The sequence below is a fragment of the Macrotis lagotis genome, chromosome X (genome assembly GCF_037893015.1).
Source record: "Macrotis lagotis isolate mMagLag1 chromosome X, bilby.v1.9.chrom.fasta, whole genome shotgun sequence".
In the NCBI taxonomy this organism is placed as follows: domain Eukaryota; kingdom Metazoa; phylum Chordata; class Mammalia; order Peramelemorphia; family Peramelidae; genus Macrotis; species Macrotis lagotis.
Genome location: NC_133666.1, coordinates 414064583 through 414086469, shown reverse-complemented (window position 1 = coordinate 414086469; position 21887 = coordinate 414064583). Strand labels below are relative to the sequence as shown.

General features: G+C 35.8%; 2 long non-coding RNA genes across 2 annotated transcripts in view; one reads left to right on the top strand and one right to left on the bottom strand.

Annotated features, from left to right (window-relative positions):
• LOC141503004 (uncharacterized) overlaps positions 1-21887 on the top strand; it is a 71847-nt gene that overhangs the window by 10658 nt on the left and 39302 nt on the right. The window contains exon 2 of the long non-coding RNA XR_012472737.1: positions 18417-18490. This is a non-coding gene — a long non-coding RNA (uncharacterized LOC141503004). The remainder of the gene's footprint in view (positions 1-18416; positions 18491-21887) is intronic.
• Positions 1715-21141, bottom strand: LOC141503003 (uncharacterized). The gene is made up of 4 exons (XR_012472736.1): positions 20631-21141; positions 18630-18806; positions 3269-3331; positions 1715-1872 (listed from the first exon to the last, which is right to left on the bottom strand). It is a non-coding gene; the product is annotated as an uncharacterized LOC141503003 (long non-coding RNA).

Sequence of the window (21887 nt, the reverse complement as noted above, 5' to 3'; positions counted from 1 at the left end):
GGAAGCCTGGAGGGATTTGCATGACCTGATGCTGAGTGAGATGAGCAGAACTAGAAAAACACTGTATACCCTAACAGCAACATGGGAGTGATGATCAACCTTGAAGGACTTGCTCGTTCCATCAGTGCAACAATCGGGAACAATTTTGGGCTGTCTGCAAAGGAGAGTGCCATCTGTACCCAGATAAGGAGATGTAGAGTTTGAACAAAGTTCAAGGACTATTCCCTTTAATTTAGGAAAAAAACAGATATCTTATTGTCTGATCTTGTTACCTCTTAAACTTCTTGTCTCTTCTTTAAGGATATGATTTCTCTTTTATCACACCCAATTCAGATCAAGGTACAATATGGAAACAAAGTAAAGACTGACAGATTGCTTTCCATGGTGGTGGGGGGGGGTTGGGGAGGGAAGTAAGATTGGGGGAAAATTGTAAAACTCAAATAATATCTTTAATAGAAATAAATTTTTTTAAAAAAGAGATGGTTCCTTCAACTGGAAGATGGTCACCTCCTTGAGAGCCAGTGTGCTTTCAGAAAGTGTAGAGGAACAGTTAATATGGTGTTTGCCGCTCAACAACTCCAGGAAAAATGCCAGGAACAGAACAGAGGTCTGTACTCAATGTTTGGGTATTTCAGATTCAGAGATGTCTGTTTCATTCTAGGTTTGTGCTTAGTTAGTTGGGAAAAATGTTTTTTAAAAAATCAACTACCGGGGGCGTTTAGGTGGCACAGTGGATAAAGCACCAGCTCTGGAGTCAGGAATACCTGGGTTGAAATCTGGTCTCAGACACTTAATGACCTAGCTGTGTGGCCTTGGGTAAGCCACTTAACCCCATTGCCTAGCAAAACCTTAAAAAAATCAACTACCTATGAATGTTCCTAAATATCCTTAAGGATGATTTTTTTTTAAAAAATCAATATTTGATTGGCTCAGTGGAAAGTGTGTTGAGTCTAGTCAAATGATCTGGTTTCAAGACTTGGCTTTGCATGTCCCTAAACAAGTCACTTCTTCTTTCTGGGATTTGGTTTCCTCATATGTAAAATCAACTTAAATCTTTAATCCTATATTGTTAAGTCAAATGCTCTCAGGCTTCTGAAATGAAGGCCTGAAACCCAACAACAACCCTACAATATCACCTACTAGTTGTACTTACTATCTATCAGCCATTGTGCTAAGCGCTGAGGATATAAATATATGGGAAAATAAAAAGTCAAAACAAAAGGGAACTGAACCCAGTCCAACAATGTTTCATTTCCTTCCTGGTTCTGCTTGTGAATCATCCGATTTTACCTCCAATGTAGCACCTCCTACAACCTTCTTTTCAGCTTCCTTTTCCTTGGACTTTTCTTTGCTTGTATTTGCAACATTAGCATTCAGCATAAGGCCTGATATCCAGTAAGTACTTAATGAATTCTTGTTGCCCATTTCCTAGACTATAGAAATATACTTTTAATTGGACCCTATACCTCTAGTCTCTCACTTCTCTCTACAATTTATTATCCATAGAGCTACCAAACTGATATTTCTTAAGTACCTCACTGCTCAGAATATTCCCTATTGCCCCTATAGCCCCTGCTGGGACAGGCAAGCCAACCTATATGAAAGAGTAAAGCAATCTAAAGGAGAGGCGTATGCCAAACAGAGTAAATCACCACTATCATCCTCCCTCAGACTCTTTTAAGGAGACAGCCCAGGATTTTGCACCAGAGTCCAATGAATAATAATATCTCCATCCCTTACCCTCAATGGTCCTTTTTCCAATATTTTTCTCAGTCAACACACACTTAAGAAATCCTGTGGACATTCAATGTAGCAACTTCCTTTGCTTGTCTTGCAGTCCTTGCCTCTTTAGCAGCCACACTCGCTAAAGTCCTGAGAAAAGAAAGGTTTCAGCACTAAGGTCCTTGACATCTATAAAATGGTTCAATATCAGAAACTAAGGAAATTTAGTCAATGTAAATGATATTAAAGAAGATGCATTGGGGCGGCTAGGTGGTGTAGTGGATAAAGCACCGGCCTTGGAGTCAGGAGTACCTGGGTTCAAATCTGGTCTCAGACACTTAATAATTACCCAGCTGTGTGGCCTTGGGCAAGCCACTTAACCCCATTTGTCTTGCAAAAACCTAAAAAAAAAAGATGCATTATCATCTCCTTTGCAATGCCCCTAAACAGATCACAGAACCTTTCCATCTGAAATGCAGTTGAAACTTCCTATATGTGTTGTCTTTTCCTATTGGTTTAGAATGGTAGCTCCTTGAGAGAAAGAACCTTCTTATTTTTATTTGCATCCGCAGCACTTAGCACACTGTTTTGTTCATAGTAAGCACTCAATAAGTGCTTTTTCATTCATTTATTCTTTCATAACTTCTAAGGTAAACTATAAAATTCTTCTGGCATATAAAGTCATTCACAATTTGCCTCTAACAGATCTCTCCAAATGTATTTCCCATTACTCCTTTCACTTTCCAATCAAACTGGTCTCCTGCTCTTCCCTTTACTCTTCATTCTGTCTTCTGCCCCATATCTTTGTATAAACTGCTCCCCAAATTTCTCCATCCTCATTTCCCTCTGCAGGAATATCTAACTCTATTCCTTATTCAGTAAATAAACTACTTTCCACACAAGGCCTTTTAATTCTTAGAATCATTAACAGCCCCACACACAAAACTACTTTGCATATATTTTATATTTTCTTATGTATATATGTTTTGTGTTGTGAGGTTTGAAAATCCTAAAAGACAGAGTTTCTGAGTAATTAATAATCAGTTTTTTAATTAGACTAGCAAATAGTCAATAAATTGATGGCCAGTGGTCTCTCTCTTGGTAACCAAAGACAAAATCATAGAGATTCCTGCTTGCTTAAAAACATTCAGAAAAGTGGGTGCAGGTGAAAATCAACCCTGGCTGATGAACAATTAATGAGAGGGTGGACATAATGAGGAGGTGGGCTAAAGTAAAGGTCTTTAGCTCTTCCTACTGAGAACTTAACTGGATCTGGAGACTCAGTTGGCTCCAACAATCTGGTCAGAAGAATCCTCTATCCAAATTACTCTGGTTAGTTTTCTCCTTCATAAACTTTGTTACCCTAAATTCTAATGGAGGGTTTTAAGTACAGGGACTTATTTCCTAAGGGAAAGAATTAAAATAGATTCTTTAAAGTCATATCATCCACCCAGGATCAAGAAGCATATACCCAGAGGTCATCAGGGAACATGAGGTGAGGGATTGGCTTCACATGCCTCACCTGTTACCCCCTCACTGCACATACCTGCCAGAGGTTTTTGGGCAATCTCATCTATCAGCAGTTTCTTTCAGAGATTGACTGAATGGTCTGTGAAAGAAAAAATAAAGGAGGAAAAAAAACTCAATCCTAATTCAATAACTGGATTTTTAAATATACTAGAAAACAATTTCCCTCAGTTTTCCATTCTCCAAAAGCTTTTTAAGGGCAAAAAATGTATGATTTTTGTTTTTAATACCTCCAACATCTGACACAGTTATAAGATTATAGATGTAGAGTTGACATAAATCCTCACTTTTACAGATGAAGAAACTGAGGCCCAGAAATATTAAGTCATTTGCCCAAAGTCACATGGGTATTATTAAATTTCAGGAGCAGGATTTGAACCTAAAACCTTTCTCTCTAGAAGAAATTTTTTTTTTCCATCATACTTGCTGTCTGGGGCATATTTTTGCTGGAGAGTCACTTCAGCTGTGTCTGATTTCAAGTTTTCTTAGCAAAGACACTGGAGAGATTTGCCATTCCTTTCTCTAGCTCATTTTGTAGCCACTGATTTGTTTCTTGGATTCAGTTCTGCCCCATGAAGAATTGTGACTCAGACTCAGGAATGTAGGTTTTAGGAAGAAAATAAAGATTTATTAAAGGAAGTTACAGCGTATTAAGAAAGGGATAGAAAAGTTAAAAAGAATTTTCAGAGAAGACCACATGGATTGCTGATTGAATTGGCCAGGCCAGTTGGCCAAGATTCAGCAAGAGACTCCCTTGGATCTCCTTAAATTCTCTCCAGAGTCCATGGGAGGGGGTGATGACTTGGGAATGACCTAAGTCCCTCATTGGAAATTTTGTCTCTTGGGGAGGGGTCTCTTTTGGGTGGTCTTACAGGATCTGTGCTCCCTGGCTGTCTCACCAAAAAAACCATGTAATTCAAATCAGGTTGAAGGTCAGGCCCTCAGATGTGGAAGGAAGAAGGAAGATTCCCTTTACAATGTGAATAAAAGTTACAAAATTTGTCTCCCAACTGATCTCATCACTCCCTATGCCCACGTCTCTCTGTATCAATTTTATAGACAAGGAATTGAGGTAAACAGCTTGCCTTGCCCAGAATCCACAACTAGTAAATGTCTGAGGCAGGGTTTTAACTCAGAAAGATGTCTCCTTGACTCCAGGCCTAGCACTGGCCATAGTAGATCCTTGATAACAACTGAATTGAATTTTATTGAAAGTGTGGTTCATATTTTCAGAACTATGATGCCTACATAATTGGAGATATCAAACCAGCAAGTTTGAAAAAATTATAGATGGATGAAAAAAATAATCTACCTTAAGTTCTAAGTAAAGGGGTAAAAATGCAGAGGTGAGAATGCAGAGAGCAATGAGATGAATGCAGGTCAGAGCAATTGACAAAGTTGAGTGAATCTTGAAGGAAGGATATGATTTGGACAGGCAAAAATAGACTGAACTGGATTGGGGTAGGGACAATCTTCAGGTTGTAGGAGCAATGAACAAAAATAGAGAGGTAGGAATTGTACTATATATATATATACATATATATATATATATATGTATATATATATATATATATGCGCAGAATAGTCTGGAGTTCCTAACTGTAACAGATTTCATGCTAGGTGAGTTACACAGAAATAAAATTAGAATAGGTAAGGAACAGAAATTCTAAAGGGCCTTGAGATCTAGAGTTCAATATGGACTGGAGTAGTTGGGAAATACTTCAAAGAAAAGTAGTTTTTGAAGAATAGGTAGACAGAGGAAATGACAAGAAGCTGTCTAACAGGAAGTGATGAATTGAGAGATGATAACACAAATTAATGAAGCAATAGACATTTGAGTTGACTCAAAGGAGATAATGTGTGCAAAGTACGTTATAAACCTCAAAGCACTATATAAATGTAAGTTGTTATTTATTATCGTTATTATTGTTCATATTACCAAGTTGGCAGCACGTTCACATCATCTGAACAAATTACAAAGCATACACCATTATAATTTTACAACGTGTGGTGCTCTACCGAAAATGTGTTTATCATTGTACTTCTTCCCCTGTGGGTTTGGATGGAATCATACCTGGCCAACTTATTGGGTAAGCACATCCTCTAAGTGTTTTTGCAAGCTGCTGTTCTTTAGCTTTGCTCCTATAACATCATATTGGCGACCTCCTGTTAACAGTGATTGATTAGCTAATGCTTCACAGGTAGGTGAAAAGTATTTACTTCCTCCATGCTTATGGATAGGAAGAGCAACTACAGATCAGTTAATTGTCTTCTCCAAGGTCATACAGCAAGTTTGAAGGGCAGAACTGGAGTGAGAATGTAGATTCCCCTACTTTTCTTGCCCTGTGCAGTCCACTGAGCAACACTGCCTCTCTGCACGATAACATAACATGCCAACAGGGGCAGATGCTGCATGTCACTCTGGTCATCCATCAAGCCCAAAATCTCCAAGAAGATTCAATTACAAAGAAAGGGCTATTAAAATTAAAGAGCTCCAATGCAAGTGTCCCCCAAATCTTCTGTTGAAATGAGGATCCAGAAGTTAAGGTTTATGTGGTCACCACTTCTTAATCCCATGCTGGTTTTACCTGCTGCTCAGGATATTTCTAGGTCACCTTCTCTTGCCTACCATCAGTGGATATATATACTCAAGGAATGAAGGTTCATTTTAATAAAACCCTAAGCAAAAACTAATCAGAGCAGTGAACATAGGTGCTCCACAGAATTATCAGTGCCACTATTTCCTTCCATTAGCCCTGATAATTAAAAGTTGATTCTGTATCTCCTTAAGATAATTAGATGCTTCTGCATTTTCTTCAAGAAACAAATTTTTATTTCAGAGATTGAATGAAAATTTGGATCTGACATTACCTGACTGCTTGGAGTCTATTCCAATATTTGATAATGTGACAAATATTTTTCTTCATAAGGGACATGTAATGGAAAGGAGGATGAATCAAGATTCCTAATCTGGTTTCTCTGAATGCAGAAAATAATTCAGAATATCTTTAAGAAACAATTTAGCTGCATGATACGAAATGAAGCTTACTTTGAAATAGAATATCAGAGCTGGAAGGGTCTTCAGAGACCATTAAAAATAAGCTGCCTCATTTTGTTGCTAAGAAAACTGTAGAAGAAAATATAGAAGAAAAAATCTAACAATTATAACCATGACTGAGTCTAATTTCTCTAATTCATAATTCTATTATATCTTATCTTATTGGTAAAAGAAACTGAGAATTATAATATTGAAGGAGAAAATCTAGCAATTAGAACTATTTCTGGGACCAAGTGGGTTGAGGTAATTTCTCTCTTCCTTTCCTAAGGGGACCCTTTTTTTGGTACTAACCCGTAGCAACTAGGCAGGGTTCAGTCCTGCAGAATACTAATCTCTAAAGAGAGGTATCAGACTCCTTTGTCCCATATGTCTTGGTTTATTATAATCCACCATGACACCCCACATGGCAATTTGTTTAAGAAGCCTGACTTTAGGCTTCTGCCTAGGATTTCCCCAAAAGGAGTGAGTAGGAAGGCAATAAAATTATAAAATGAAATCTATATGAGGTAGGTATATATTTACCACTCATAAAAAAGAAATACTAACCACAAAACACAGGTGTATATTAATAGAATACCTTAACTATATATCAGTATTAAGTTCTCTTATACTCTGCAAGTAGTGTTATTTAAAACTCATCTAACTATAAGACAGGTTCTTTGCAGAACTATTGAGTAGTGTCACATAAATGTTTGATATCTTTTAGTAAGGCCAAGTCAGGGCTCGAGATTAACTCTTTCTATTGGTCATCTCTTCCAAGAGTGTCAAAATTATTGTTTCTAAGACCTCTTCCCCTTGCGTCTGATCAGCTCCAACCAGAAAGACTTCATTATTGTCAAACCTCTCTAGCTCACAAGATGGCATCAGAGTTGACAAATTTCTTTTATAATCAATACTCTATATCTAAGAACAAAATCTAGAAAGAACAAATTTAGAAGAGGCAGTCTCATATCCATGATGAGGATTACTTGGACTGAACATAGCCTTAACTATCATGTGCTAATAATTGTCACCTGACCTTCAAAATTGGAGACAGAGTGAATTGGTCTTCCCCATATTACTCAAGGAAGAGTTCTATATAGGTCTGATATATCTGTACTCAGAAAGAGAAGAAAGTAGCCAAGATTGTCACTCAGTTTTAAAGATCTACTCAATCATTGGGTCTTCTCTTTCAGATGCTAGGAAGATTTCTCTTTTCCCAAGGTCTCACAGCTAGTGATGACACGGGCAGCTATTACTGGAAAAGAAATTGAGAATTACAATATTGAAGGAGAAAAATCTAGCAATTAGAACTTCTGTATCACCGTGGTTTGAGGCAATTTCTCTCTTCCTTTCCTAAGGAAGACCCTTTTCTGGTACTAACATTTAATAACTAGGCAGGGTTCAGTCCTGCAGAATACTAATCTCTAAAGAGAGGTATCAGACTCCTTTGTCCCATTATAACGCACCATGGCACCCCACATGGCAATTTGTTTTAAATTTTGTTTTAAACATCACTCTACTTGCAGAATGGAACAGAGCCTAATACTGACAATTATTTAAGTTTTTCTATTAATGTACACCTGTGTTTTGTGTTCAGTATTTTTTTAAAAGTGGGAAATATCACGTTGCTTGATTCCAAATACATTAACTGTTTTCATTATAATCCAAATATATTAACTGTTTTCATTATAATCCAATTCTATAAACAGTTATTGTAATTTCTCTATGCAAATATATTCTATTACTCTTTAAGGACATAAAGACAAATAAGCAAAGAATCTCTATCCTCAAGGTACTTACATTCTGCAGGGTAATCACCTAGAATCCCATATCCCAAGTCGAGGGCTTAAACAACTCTTGTCTAAGGACAAGAATCATGTCAACTTGGTATATAACCAAACATGTGGCATAGTATAACACATGTGGTCACTTAATAAATACCTATTGCTTCCCTTGGTACTCAAATGGTCTGGTAAAAATGGATAGGATGGAGGAACTAGAATAATATGTAGAAAGATATGGACAAAGTAATGTGAAGAAGACAGAATTAGCAATTACGACGATAAAAAAAGATTAACAATTTCAGTTCTGTTATATTCTGAGCTAAGCTTCAGAGGAAGATAGGGATCTAAGAGGTGAAAATAAAGAGATACATTCCCTATTTAAGAACAACACACAGACATAGGAGATGAAATGACCAATTTAGGCTAGAAGGCCAGTTCGTGGGGAAGGGGTAATATAAAGAGTATGATGTGAAATGTTTGGAAAGGTAAGTTGGGACCAGATAGTGGAGGATTTTAAATTTCAGGCTGAAGACTGTGTCTCTTATCTTAGAAGCAATAGAGAGGTCCTCATAGTTCCTGAATATCATCATGGTCAAACTTGCCACTTTGGGAAGATTATTTTGGCAGATATGTGGAGGATAGTTTACAGAGTAATAAGAATGGAAGCAGAGATACCACTTATAAATCTATTAAGACAGTCTAGGAAAGAAGTAATGGAAAGAACAGGGAAAAGGTCTAGAGCAAAATAGTGGGTTGAGTGGGAAGAAAGAATTAGTCAATCAATCTACAAGTATTAATTGAACTTCTATATTGAAAACACTGCTCCAAAAAAAAAAAGAAAAAAAATTGACAAGGAATTTATATTCTGTTGAGGGAGCAACTTGTACTTATATGAACTTATACAAAATATATAAAAATAAGTAAATACAAAAGATAATTGAGGAGTTGGGAGGATCATAAAAGACCTCATGTTGAAGGTGACATGAGCTGAAGTTTAAAAGAAACTAATAATTCTAAGAGATAGAAGTGAGAAGGATTACAGGTGTGGAGGAAAGCCTTGTAGAAGGCATGGTGATAGGAGATTGAAGGATATGTGCTCGAAAGAGCAAGAAGGTCATTATGTGATGGAGTACAACATATGAATGGGTTGAAGACCTAGGTTGCAATAATTTTGGGAATGCCAGGTGGAAGCATTTGTATTTGAGAAAGAAGGAAAATGGATGTTGCTTCTTTATTTTCTGAAGTCTTCATTTAGTCCACAAATGAATCCAATCCTTTGGGACTAAGAAGAAAACTGTGAAGAAGATTTAAAATGAAAAAAGGAACTTATACTAAAGACCAACAGAACAGAGTCATTCCAATAAATGGAATCAGTTCCTATGGAATATAAAGTTATGATGAGGAACTGTTTTTTTAGATGCATTTGTATTTCTGTCCATTGGCAATGACTGACATATAAGAAATGCTTAATAAATATTTGGGGGAGTGCACTGAGGCAGTGATTGTAACACCAGATCTGGCATCAAGAAGACCTAAGCTCAAATCGGCTTCAAATAGTTAGAGGTTGTGTGACCCTGGGCAAGTCATTTAATCCCTCTTTGCCTCAGTTTCCTCATCTTGTGAATGAGGTCAAGAAGGAAATTTCAAATTACTAAACTCTAAATGTGATCATGAAGAATCAGACATGATTGAAACAGCTTAGCAACAAAAATAAATGTTTTGTCTTTCTGGTCTGATGGAAGGAAAGAATGTGATTGTCTCAGAAAATTGGGATGAACATTGCTCAAATTTAAATCAGAAAAAGGAATCAAGTCTTTCTTAAAGGGGAATAAAATTTCCTCACTGTTTCCATTTTGAATTTTTAAAATGTTTTATTAATATCTTTTTTTACATCTCAGTTTTTTCTGAATAGTGCCCTGCTACAATTTAATGAGTTCTTATGACAACAGCAAAATCCCAGTTCAACAAAACCAACTGATATAATGATTAAATTTAACAGTATATGCAAGATTATTTATAGGTAGTCCCCCAACTCCACAATGTAGTAAAGAGGGGTACTTCCTCATCTCTTCTCCAAAATAAGTATTATAATTACTTAATATCTGGTTTAGTGCTATTTCTTGTGTATACATTGAAATAGCTATTGTGCACATTGTTCCCCCTGTTTGTTATTTGCTCAATCTTTGTTTATATAATCATTTAATAGATTTTTAAAAATTTCTCATATATATTTTTCTCACAATACAAAGATATTCTATTACAGACATACACTATAATTTGTTCAGTCATTCCTCCAGTTGATAGGCATTCATTTTGTTTACTAAAATTTTATTGGGGTGGGAGAGGGTAATTATTTGATCTCACTGGAATACTTGTGCATCAAAAATTCTTTTAAGAACTAGATAAGATTCTAAAAGCAATGGTTATTGATAAGAATTGTATCTAGGAAAAATACTTGATCTGCTATATATTGAGTTTTGGCTGATATATCAGTTTATTCAGTTCTCATCTCTGGACCTTTCTACTGACCATTCCCTATACCTGAAAGTTACTCCCTTTTCACCTTTATCTCTTAAAAATCCTCTCTTCAAGAAGCAGCTTAAACACTATTTTCTTTTTCTTTTCTTTTCTTTTCTTTTCTTTTTTTTGGAAAGGCAATGGGGTTAAGTGACTTGCCCATGGTCACACAACTAAGTAAGTAATAAATGTCTAAGGTCAAATTTGAACTCAGGTCCTCCTGACTCCAGGGTTACCACTCTATCCACTGCCTCACCTAGCAGCCCTTTAAGCACTGTTTTCTTTTTTTCCTTTTTTTAAAAATTTATTTATTTTTATTTTTTTCATCCATATGCACATGTATATTTTAAGTTACAAAATATCCTTCCACCCTCCTTTTCCACCCCCCCTCCCCTCAGCAGAGAACAGTCAGGTTAGCATTGTATATACATATTTTTGATAAACATGTTTACAGATTAGTCATTTTGGAATGAGGATTTAGGATTAAGGGAAAGAGATACATAAGAGATAATTTTATAAAGTGTTGATCAGATTCTGAAGGATTTTTTTGTTTTTTGGCTTTGTTTTGTTTTTCTTCCTCTGGATGGGGATAACATTGTCCATAGCCAGTCTAATAGGATTGTCCTAGCTCTCTGAACTACTGAAAGGAGCTGCTTCCATCAAGGTTGATCATCTCACTCAAGAACTGTTTTCTAAGCAAAAACTTTGATTATTCCGTCTAATTTGCAGCAGGGATTACTATATTTCAGTAATTTGGATTTGTTTGTATTTGTACTCTTTATAGTCATTCTGGAAGGCATCCTGGCATTAGTGGATACATAGTCCTTTTTTATTTATCACAATATATGATAAAGGCAGGACATGAATTCAGGTTTCCCTGATTCTGAGGCCAGCTCTGTATCCAACAAGCCAAATTACAACTTGTCTTAGCAGATAAATAGTAGACCAAAGAACTAAGGGGGGGAATGGTCCTTGGGTTACTACAACTTATAAATGTCAGAGACAGGACTTTAATACTTTAATACAGGTCTTTCTGACTCTTAAGTCCAGCAATCTAGACCTTAGATATATTTTCTCTAATACAATTTCTCAAAACAATTAAATTAAAGCATGGTATAAAAGAAAGATCCCTAAGTCAGCAGACTTGAGATCCAGCTTCCAGTCTCACCATCAATTGGATGTACAATTGTTGACAAATCACTTTTCCCCATTGAGCCTCACTTTTCTTATTTCATTTTCCTTAAAATGAAGGGGCTGGATTTCAAGATCCTGAGACATTGTGACAAAATACAAATATTTGGGAGGAAAAGGAAACCAAAAAGGAAGACCACAAAAGTGACCTGATTTTTCAGAATGAGGAATGAGAAACAGGAAAAGAAAAGGAACTGGTGTTGTCAAATGATAATACTTAGATATGTGCAGACTGGGGAAACATTTTCAATCTTGGGGTTCCCCAAATTTTTGTCCTTATACTATGGTGTCTGCCTCCATTCAATTAGCAACAATGAGAAGGAGAAGACAGACGTTGGTCATGGATAATTGACAAACTATCAAATTATGACTCAAAAACTTTCCTTTAAGTTGATGAAAAATATTTGGGATCAGTTTCCTCTACATCTGGAATTCATGCTGTTAAATAAGGATTTCAGAATCATTGCTTCAGAAACTTAATCAGCAGGAAATGGTTTGATCCTTTTCAGGCTTCCTCTCCTAATGCAGGACCCATGTGAATGGTGTTTTCAGCTCTGGAAATGAACAATTAAGACTATACCATTTCTGTCTATTTAAGCTATTTAATTATTCAAAATATTTGTCATATGTCCCTATGTAGACACAATTAGTGCTTGCGCACCAAAATTCCAAACACTGTGCCAAGTGCTAACAATCTAAGTAAAAGAAGAGTGAATCCCATAAAAGAGTTTGGAAGAGTAATTTTAGTCCATTCATTCATTCAATGAATGTTTTACTTACAAATGCCCAGGTTGATGATTCCACCTTTCTGACAGTCTCCTATGAATTAAATCAATGACTAGTAAGAAATAAGCTAAAATAGGAAAGAGCCCACTTTAAGTGTCCTATTATGAGCAGAATTTCTTTAGACAGCATGCCTTTATCAGTGCATAGGGACTATTGAATATTTAGTAGGTCTCAGTTTTTGCACAGTATGAAGAGAGCACATTTTCCAGTTCATCTTGGTTCAGAGGTAAGTGTGCTGAATTTAGTCAAATCTGGCTTTGCATGTCCCTAAGGAAATCACTTTATCTCTTTCGGACTCAATTTCTTCATATACATACATATATATATATATATATATATATATATATATGTATAAAACCAGTTCTAAATCTATAATCCTGTGATTTTTATGTCAAATGCTTGGAAAGAATTAGCATCTTCAGACCACTAAAAGGAAGACCTATAACCTTTCATCAAACTTGCAACATTATCCACTAGTTGTATATTTTTGTAGTATGAATTTGGGGTGGGGGGACTGGAATTTGGAGAATTTGAAATCAAGAAGACACCATTATGAGTTCAAATCTGCCCTCAGACACTTAGTAGTTGTTTGAACCTGGCAAGTCAGTCCACCCTATTTGCCCAGTTTCCTCATCTGTAAAAGGAACTGAAGAAAGAAGTGGCAAATCCCTCCAGTATCTTTGCCAAGAAAAGCCAAAAATGGAATGAAGAAAAGTAAAATATGCCTGGAAAAAAAGTCAAAACAACAATAAATATTTAAGAAATAAGGCAAGTGACATCATAGATATTTAGGTAGGGATAGAGTCAAGACAATATTAATCATAGAACTAGAAGAAATCATAGAGATTTTTTTTTGTTTTTGGATATCCCAGCACAAAGTAAATATTTGATTGAATTAAATTTTGTAGCCCAACTACCTTAGACTTACTACATTTTTGACGCTGAGCAAGTGACTTAACCTCTTTGAGCCTCAGTGTCCTTATATGTAAATAAGTAGATTGGCCTAATTGACTTCAGATCTCCATCATTAGTATCTTAAGACCCTGAGTGACCAAGCTCATACTCAAACCCAGGGCTTTTGACCTTTTAGATAAGTACTTTTTCTTCCCTCTTGCCTTTTAACTCAAGATATAGCTCAGGAGAAAGATATCCCATTTATGATAGTAGGTCTATCAGACTGATGTCATGTTCCCTCCTGATATGATTTATTTCTTCTCAAAGTTTCAGTCGATAAACTAATTCAAGAGGAAGAAACTTTCATAAGATCAGAACCACTCATTTTCCCCCATCCTCTTCCTCAAAAATAGACCTCAAAGTAGTTACCACTGACAGCTGGGCCCCCTCCTTTGTTGCCAAAAAAAAAAACCAAAACAAGAGGCATTAAACCATGCTCAGGTTTATGGTCATTCAAATTTATGGAAATTGCAGCATCTTCTCCAGGAGGCAGGTAATAACCTGCACCACAGAAAAGGAAGAATAAAGCACTGATTAATTAAAAGTGTCAGGTGCATATTAAAAATCTTGTTAGACTTTAAACCAGTAAGTGACAGGATTTGTAAAGAGGAGTGATTTAAGCAACTGGCTGACTGGGGCATAGCTAAACTTAAAAGCTGCCCACCTAGTCATGATTATCCAATAATAGCATCCACAAAGAGTAAGGACTCTTTGTAATGCCCCAGCTTCATTCACTGCTTTACATTGTAAACAAACCCAAAATGAATCAAACATAATCTTCTCTCTCTCTGTCTCTGTCTCTGTCTCTGTCTCTGTCTCTGTCTCTGTCTCTCTCTCTCTCTCTCTCTCTCTCTCTGTCTTTGTCTCTGTTTCTCCATCTGTCTCTGTTTCTTTCTCTGTCTCTGTTTCTTTCTCTGTCTCTCTCTGAGTCTCTCTCTCTCTGTCTCTCTCTCTCTCTGTCTCTCTCTCTCTCTCTCCTTTCTCAGACTCATGTTGCTGCCTGGTCAAAAAGACAATTTTATCTAACTAAGTTATAGATCATTAAGCTGAAAAAAAAAAGTTTGCCTGTTACTGCTGTTTTACCATCTTGCCCCATCTTGTCTCATTAGCAGAAACTGATTGAGCATGAAGGTGTTCTCTGGCTGTCAGTAGATAAAGTAGGTGCTCTTGGCTTTCATCTGTTCTGAATTCTCCTTGTCTCATTATCTTCCCAAGGTCAGATTCTTTGACACAGGGATTGCTTGCTTAGCACTCCATTCTGGTAATTACTTGCCTGGCAATCTTAACCATAAGTGCATTGTATGTGTGTGGCACCAAGGAATGGTTCATATTAAGAACCCCAATAATTCAACACTGATTGTGTACAAACATCCATTAAAAGTTTGGTGGTGTTAAACCATGTGATGCATTCCAGTAGCATCTTGCAGGAGGTGGAGGGGTAGAGGATCCTCCAATCACTTTGGGGGAAAATATACATTTTGAGAGTTAGATTATCCCCTCAACTGCTTCCCAGAGGAAATTGTAAATACAACTTACACTATCTAAAGCCTGGTGAAAGGGATAGTGCTGGGTTTGGAATTAGGAATCAATCAGTCAACAGATATGTATTAACTACCCTCTATATTATTAACACTGTATTAGGGGACTGGAATACATAGACACAATAAAATAGTCCTTGCCCTCAAAAAGCTCACATTTTATTGGAGGAAAACTACATATATATATATATATATATATATATATAAATATACAAATGTGTATGTGCATGTATGCACACACACACACACACACACACACACACAAGAAATTGTGGTACCTACAGAGACTGAGCAAGGATGCATATAGAAATTGTAATTTGTGTTCAGTTTTGAAGGAAGATGGGGATTATGAGAGTTGAAAAAACACAAAGGAATGAATTATAACCTGGGTAGTAGATTCTGAAAAGGTATGAAGGCACAAAGTATAATGTCATCTATCAGGAACTGGGAAAAAGAGGCAGATTTACTTGACTCTAGATAATGAGGAGAATAATGTGAAATAAATGTGTAAATCCCCCATCTGATATGGACTAGATGTGTGATTCTGAGAAAACTATTTAACTTTAATGGAGTATTCCTGGAATCTGTGTTTGACTCTAGCTTGTTTAAAATTTTGATCAATGACTTGTACTAAAAACAAATGTGGTATGCTGATCAAGTTTCCAGATAATACATAACTGGGAAGAATAACTACCAGAATCTAAAAAGAGTTTGGCAGACTAGAATACTGAGCCATATTTAAAAAGATAAATTTAATAAGGGCAAATGTAAAGTCAACTTTGATTCAAACTATCAATTTTGTAGCACAAAATTGGGAAATTTCGTTAGATGGCAGTAGGTCTGAAAAAGATCTGCAGATTTTTAGTGGACTGCAGGATCAATATGTTAATAGTGTGAACTGGAAGTCAAGAGTAGATGAGTGTTACAAGGCATAGAGTGCTAGGGTTGAAGTCAAAAATACTTCAATTTGAATTTAGGTTCTGGCACTTACTAGCCATATAACCTAGCCACCAACTGCCTCAGTTTTCTCCCATGTGAAATGGGGTTAATAATGTCACCATCCTCCTAGGGTTATTGTGAGGATCAAATGAGATAATATTTTAAGAAGAGTTATTTTAATATTTTAAAGTTTTTAATTTTATTCTCAATTTTAATTTTAAGAAGAGTGCTTGTCATATAGTTGGTTCTATATAAATGGGGTGTTTTTGCTACTATTTATTTCAATCATGTCTGACTCTTCATGACCCCATCTGGAGTTTTCTTGTTGTTTTACAGATAAGGAAACTAAAGCAAATAGGTTTATATGACTTGCCCAGGGTCACACAGCTAAGTATCTAAAGTTGGATTTGAACTCAGGGCTTCCTGACTCTAGACCTAGCATTCTAACCACTGCATCACCTAGCTGTCAGATAAATTTTAATTTTTATTATTATCATTATAACTAATACAATTTTAGATTGCATAAGACAGTCATCATTCTCAGGAATAAGGAGGTGAAAGCAGCACTATACAAAGCCTGTTTAGAACTCATCTAAAGTATCATGCTCAATTCTGGGTGACATTTCAAAGAAAAACTGATAGTGCAGAGAACAATACTAAGGATGGTAAAACTTAGGTGCCAAATTAGGAATCTTTGGAAAGGGGTTATTTAGTCTGAAGAAGTGATATAGAGGAGAAAGCCCAAGAATTTGGCTTGATGATAGGAAAGCCAATTCCAGTTGTTAACAAATGGAAAGCTGCTATAGGGCTTAATGGGTTCCCCCAAAAGGAGATCATTAAGCAAAGGAGGATCATCTCTTAGTAGGTATATTATAGAGTATGTATTTATTCAGAAATGCAATGGAATTTGGGTTCTATCTAATCGACTTTTATGAGACTTTGCCAAACATTTCTTCTACCATTGTTTCCACAGAGGGTAGGTGTATCAGTAATCACAACATTAATTCAGTGTTATGATTTTTTTGTGCATTGTATGTTGAAATCTAGACTAGCTTCTTGTTTTACCAAGTATCAGATGTTATAATCTATGAAATAATACATTTTTGTCTTCCTCAATATCTAAGGTAATTGACAATCATTTCCAAAATGTTTAAACTGTTGACTAAATTTTTCTTTCTTTTCTTCCCCTCTTTTCATTAGAGTACTAACAAACTTTTCTTTAGGCAAAAAATACTGGATTCATGAAATAGGAATAAGGCTTTTGCTAAATGAGATCCCTGTACATGCTAGAAAGCAACAGAAACATGTCTTTCTATCCCCTGAATTTACTTATGCTATGGTTCCCACATTTTGCCTTCCTCTTATAGGGTGAGACACTATCTCATGATCTCGGAAATAAAGCCCAAAGAGAATCCATTATCATAAAACATCACCCGATGGTCTTATCATATCACTTGACAGTTTCATGTTTGTTAAGGTTGAGTTAGTGTTTCTATTATAAACCTTATTTAATGGAGGAAAGGGAATGGGAAAGAAGAGGAGATATGGGCTAATATGTCAGCCATGTATAATGACAGATGACCAACTAGCACAGGACTTTTAAAGAATGACAACTGAAGGAAACAATTTAGTCCTTGGTTTTAAGAGATGATACTGAATAATAAGATGAACAAAGAATAATTTGAAAATGTAATAATATGTTTTTTCTAGGCTAAAAGGAATGTAGTCTGCTCTCAATTATCCATACTAGTGAGGGAGAGAAAAGATCCAGAGAAGTGTACTATAAAGAACAAGAAGAAAGTGTCTCTAGGACTTGAATCAACCCCCCTGCATCTTTGAGGCTCACTTTCATCATCTTTGAAATGGGAATAAATATGCTAGTTTCACTGGGTATTTTTAGGGTTAATTTTTTTAAAAAGGCATATGAAAGTGCTGGGTTCTTGGAGGTCTAGTTTTGAATCTCAACTCTTCTATGTATTAGCAAGTACTTAACTCTGAACTCTGATTGCCTCACATACAAAATAAGGAAGATAGTAATTATTCTATCTGCCTCACAGAATCAATGTGAGGAAAACAGTTTGTAAACTTTAAAATATTATATAAATGTATTATTACTATATGAAATACAGATTATGCAAAAAAAATACCAAGATTTTTTTTTGCTTTGGAATTCAATAATTTCTTCCCCCCTCTCTTTCTGTCTGTCTCTGTTTCTCTGTTTGTCTGTCTGTCTTTGTCTCTTTGAGCTTCACTCTGTCTCTTTGTGTCTTTCTCTGTCTCTCTCTGTTTCTGTCTGTATCTGTCTGTCTGTCTGTCTCTGTCTCACACAAACACACACACACACACACACAAACACACACAAAACACACGTACATTGACAACAATATTCCCATGCCTTGGTTTTTTTTCCTGTTCTAGTTCCTCTTCTATCTTGTCCAGAGAAGGACCCTCACAAAATGATGATTAAGACTAGCACAAGGGATACGGAAGAGGTAGGTTCTGAATCTGGATTTCAATGAACTTAAAAATAAAAGACCAGACTGAATCATTAGCATTGTTTCTTTGGAGGAAAAAAATCCAAGGATTTTTCCCCTGCTTCCACTGGAAAGTGAGAAGAATTTATTCTCTTACCTCTTAACTCCATACTATTGAATGGGTCACTTAATCTTTCTGAGATGCACTTTGATCATCTGTAAAATGGATAAAATGATGCTTTCCTTGGTAGGTTGCTGGCAAGATCAAGTGAAAGTCCATTGGTCTTAGGCACAGAAGACTGATTGATATTTTATTGCTTGAGATTTTCTTCCACTTAAAACAGGAGTGATAATTCAGTCAGGGAGGTCGGTAGAGAAAAATATAGAAAGCATCCAACTGTTATTTGGATCATCTTATTGTGGTCTTTTATGGTACTATTTAGAACTGCCATTTAATAATTTTTTTTAATACTGTTAATGATTCCACACACACTTCTCCTTAAAACAAAGGTCTGTGTTTTTAACAATATTTATCCAGGAATGGTCATAGCAGTACTCAGATAGTTTCTTGTCCAAGGTCACAGACATGACAGATGTAAATTCAATCTTCCAGCTTTGGTCTACTAAATCCAAATCCTTATAGAAAAGCAATTAATCATAACTGATTATTAATATTGAATTTCTCATTGATATGCTATTGATAGAATTGGTAGGATCAATTTGGAAAGCAGTTTGAGATTTGAGACAATATGTCCCAAGAAGAACAAGGATGAAAATAAAGTCTCATATACAGCAAAATATTCATACCCACTCATTTTGTGGTAGCAAAGAATTGAAAATTAAGTATATGTCCATCAATTGGGCAATGCCTAGGCAAATTTTTATGTTGGAGATTATTGTAAAATATGTATGTTAGAGAATATTGTACAATAAGAAACAATGAACATAAACATTTCAGAAATATGTGGGAAGACTTGGATAATCTGCTGCAAAGTAAATAAAATCAATAAAACAATATGTGTAATCACTACAATTATGTAAATGGAAAAAAAAGAAAATGAATGCTCTGTAATTATAATGACCAAGCTTGGATCCAGGGAACAGTTGAGAAAATGTACTAATCTCCCATTTTAAAAGTGTTAGAATATTGTATATACTATATAAATTCAATATGTATGGAATATTGTATATCCTATCAAATTCAATTCATGTGTTGAATTATTCTCTCTTCTCTCTCTCTCTCTCTCTCTCTCTCTCTCTCTCTCTCTCTCTCTCTCTCTCTCTCTCTCCCCCCTCCCTCCCTCCCTCCCTCCCTTTTTCTTTCTTTCCCTCCTTTACAAATTGCTAGTGGGAATGGATAAAAGAAGGATATATTTATTACTGAGTACAATGCTAAAAGATAGTAATTGAAAAAAAATACTGAGTACCTCTTGTGGAGGTATTCTATTTTTTTCAAATGTCAAATGTTGCCATGAGATCAAAGAAAAATTCCACAAGGTTAGTACCCAGGGAAAGTTCATCAACTGCTTAAAAATGCAAATTTCAAGGGGCAGCTAAGTTGCACAGTAGATAGAGCATGGGCCCTGGAGTCAAGAGGACCTAAGTTCAAGTGTGACCTCACACATTTAAGACTTACTTAGCTGTGTGACCTTGGGCAAGTTACTTAACCCCATTGCCTTGCAAAACTAATGAACAATCAAAAAAAAAAAAAAACCCAAAACATTTTTAAAACAGCAATACATAACTTTTCCTGACAGGAGGAGAATAATTATACCTTTGTATATCCAAAAGAAAAATAATTGTTGCCCATTTATAATATCATTACTTAGCATTCATTAAACATCCACAATGTTAGATTCCAAAAAATAAAATCGAACACAAAACTTGGAGAGATAAGAAACTAACATGAAAAACAACTTTTTTCTTTGACCTTACAAATAAATTTCCTGTAATAAGCTTTTATTATTGTCTGATTTACACATTTAACTTCAATAAAAATTAATTAATAATAGCTGATGTATATTTAACATTTTGAGGTTTATTGAACATGATACATAACTCATTTAGTTCTCACAACAGCCCTAGTAAATGCTAAATGTACTATTATTTCCATTTAACAAATAAGAAAACTGAGATTTACAGAAGTTAAATGACTCACCTGGGTTCCACAGTTAAGTATTAGAGCAAGATTGCATACAAAGGCATTATTCCAGGCAATGGGAGAGATTCAAAGATGATACAGAACATATATCATGCCTATCATGCAGCTATTGAATTACTAAAATGTTTCAAATTAATGTTTTCTCATTGATGTGTATCATTCCTTCTGGGCCTGACTCTTGTTTGTATCTTTCTATAAATTCTTCATAATTGGAGCTACACAATGAGCTGGGGAGCTCCTATACTTCTTCCTGACTAAGGGTACCATCAAAGCACATGGGCTGTATATCAATATTCATTTCCTCTTACCCCCAGACAATGCTATCTTCTTTTTCACTTTAGCATTTCTTTAATGTCATACTTTACCCAGATTTTCCTCCTCCATACCTTATATCCTTCTCTAGTGCCTTTTGGGTAATATTCCTTTTAAATTTCATAAAAGTTCAGATACTGAACCTGAGAGGTCAGTCAGCCTAAAATCTCTTCATTACACAGTAAGGAAACTGAGGTCCAGAGACAAGTGAATGAAGAGGAAAGAGGAGAGGAGAGAAGAAAGAAGAAATAACAAAACTAATTGTTGGTGTTATTTGCTGTCCTTCATGCTCATAAAGGACCAAAAATGATATCACTGGGTTAGGGTCAATGCATGTGTGCCCAACTGTGACTAATCAAACCATTGTGAGCTTGCAAGTTGAGCACAAATATAAACATTTGGAATAGATATGTCTCTAAATTGGCATATCTCATGGTTGTATTTTGGGGTTTTTTTTAAACCTACTACATTCTGCTTTGCTCATAGAGAACAGTATCTTCTTTAGTGTGGGTCCATGGAGGGCAGTCCTGTGTCAGTTATCTTCTATGCCTCATAATAGCTTCTGAGAGACCTGGAGAATGTCTGACCTCCATACATTTGGCATTCAAACAATGTGGTCAGACCATTGGAGTTACACTCTCTCCACAATTGAGCTCACAAAGGACCTCAGTGTCCAATAGTTTATCTTGTCCGATGATATTCATAATCTTCCTAAGAAAATTCAAATGGAATTCCTTTTTTTGTTTGTTTGACAAGGCAATAGGGTTAAGTGACTTGCCCAAGGTCTCACACAACTAGGTTTGTGAATGGATTTGACCTCGGGTCCTCCTGCCACCTACCTGCCTCTCCAATAGAATTTCAATTCAGATTCAATTTCCTGCCATGATACTTACACAGTCCAGGTTTCATAAGCCAGTGGTTCTGATCTATATCTTACCACTG